This window comes from Arvicanthis niloticus, chromosome 11 (assembly GCF_011762505.2).
Source record: "Arvicanthis niloticus isolate mArvNil1 chromosome 11, mArvNil1.pat.X, whole genome shotgun sequence".
NCBI classification, from domain to species: Eukaryota; Metazoa; Chordata; class Mammalia; order Rodentia; family Muridae; genus Arvicanthis; species Arvicanthis niloticus.
Genome location: NC_047668.1, coordinates 49,268,120 through 49,270,520, shown reverse-complemented (window position 1 = coordinate 49,270,520; position 2,401 = coordinate 49,268,120). Strand labels below are relative to the sequence as shown.

At 39.0% G+C, this 2,401-nt stretch overlaps 1 pseudogene; it reads right to left on the bottom strand.

Moving 5' to 3' along the window:
- Positions 1–844: 844 nt before the first annotated feature.
- Positions 845–964, bottom strand: LOC117717426 (small nucleolar RNA SNORA17; annotated as a pseudogene).
- Positions 965–2,401: the final 1,437 nt, after the last annotated feature.

Genomic DNA, 2,401 nt, shown 5'->3' with positions numbered 1-2,401 from the left:
ACTGAAACCTCACTAGCACTCTTCTTGGATATCTTGTTGCTCTGTGGCTTTGAGATTCTGTATTTTTGAATCTGTAGGACTGGCCCCTTCATGCACTCCAGCAGCTCATTTATGGTTTAGATGTTGGGGTGAGCCAATTCAAAGCCCTGGTTCTGAGCCTGAGAGGTATCTGGGATGGTCAGTCCACCATGTCTTCTACTCTCACAACCTTGGGAGCCAGCTCATTGGCAACCCCTCCAACCAGGGCCATCTCTACCCTGCTGTGAAGTACAGGGCCTGCTCTCCCAAGTGAGGGACATGGCCATTTCTCCCACTCTCATGACCCCAGGGGCAGTTCTTCTGCCTGACATAGAAGGAGAAAGGGTGAAAGGAAAAGGAAGGGAAAGGGATCTCTCTTTTGCCAATGCCTATGCCCAGTAGACAAGATGCAGGGCTGGGTCTCCTACACTCATGCACTTGGGGTCAGCCTACTCACAACCCTCACATTCAGGGTCAGATCTACTGTGCTTTCTAGGTAAGGTGCAGGGTCTGTTATTCCAAGTGCTGTAGCAGGTACGGAGCTGGGCCAGCTTTCCAGCCCTGATAACCTTGGGTGAGATATTTTACCTGGTATAGTTGGAAAGGGATGGGGGGGCATCTCTCCCTTGCCAATGCCAATACACAGCAGCAAGAGGCAGAGTTGGCCCTTAAACACTCCCACCTCTAAGCAGACTCATCTGTACCTCTAGAACCAGGATCAGATATACTGTGCTGCTAAGGTAAGGTGCAGGGCTCATTCTCCTCAGTGCTGCAGCCCACCCAGGCTCTGAACTTGTGCGTCTTAGGCTACCCCTTTCTTTAAGAGTATATTAGGCTTCTAATCAGATATTCATAGGTCAAAACACTGAGCACAGACATAGCCTCTGTTCTCTCAGTCATCTACTGATACACATGTGACACCTACTGCAGAGCCTCTAGTGGCAGGGAGTTTAGATTTTTAAAGTAAGACCTAATGATTCTTTGAATTTCCTCAGTTTGTGTTGTTATGTTCTCTCTTTATTTTCTGATTTTGTCAATTTAGATATGCTCTCTGTTCTTTAGCTAGTTTGGCTGAGGTTTGTCTCTGGTTGATTTTCTCAAAGAACCAAGTCTGTTTTTTTTTTTTTTTTTTTTGACTTTTTGGATTATTCTCTTTGTTTCTATTTTATCAATTTTAGTCCTGAGTTTGATAATTTCCTGCTGTCTACTCCTCTTCCATGAGTTTGCTTCCTTTGGTCTAGAGTTTTCAGATGTGCTCTTAAATTGCTAGTATGAGATCTTACTAATTTCTTTATGAAGGCACTTAGAGTTATGAACTTTCATCTTAACACTGATTTCATTGTGTCCCATAGCTTTGGGTATGTTGTGGCTTCATTTTCATTGAATTTTAGAGTATTATTTCTTCCTCTATCCGGTGGTCATTGAATGGAATGAGTTATTCAGTTTCCATGAGTTTGTAGACTTTCTGTTGTTTTTGTTATTGAAGTTCAGCTTTAATTCATAGTGATCTGATAAGATACAGAGGTTTATTTAAATTTTCTTCAATCTGATAAGACATGCTTTGTGAGTATGTATTCAATTTTGGAGGTTTCATGAGCTGCTAAGAAGAAGGTATGTTTTTTATGTGTTTGAGTGAAATGTTCTGTAGATATTCCTTAAGTTCACTTGAGCCATAACGTCTGTTAGGTCTATTATTTTTCTATTTAGTTCTGTCTGGATGACCTGTCCATTGGTGAAAGTGAGGTGTTGAAGTTTCTCATTATTAATGTGTTGGGTTTGATGTGTGATTTAAGCTTAATGTTTCTTTTATGAATGTGGGTATCCTTACATTTGGTGCATAGATTTTCAGAATTGAGTCTACATCTTGATAGGTTTTTTTCTCGAGGAGTATTTAATTGTCCTTCTCTATCTCTTTTGATTAACTTTGGTTGAAAATCTATTTTGTTGGATATTAGAATGGGTAACCCTTGCTTCTTGTTTGTATTTGCTTAATACAAATGATAAAACCAACCAACTAAGAAACAGCAAACACCACCAAACAAGCCAACAAAACTCAAAACAAATAACAAAAGAGTCAATCAAACAATGAATCTCATCATCTCTTTCAGTGATTATGTAAATTTTATTTCTTCTTTAATGTCTTTATACCCCACCCCACCTGAATGGTAAAAATATTCATCATCTGAAAGAGCTTATTTAAGTAGGAATAGGTTTGTTTTCTTTTCTTTTTCAGCCATAGCATAAAAAGAAATAGTGATAAATTGGGAGTTGAGGAAGGTCTGACTACAAAGGCCAACTTCCATTTCAAAATTTGGTTTTGATAAATTTAATTTATTGATTTTATAATTGTTCTTATTGTTAGTGATAAATCACTGATAAGACT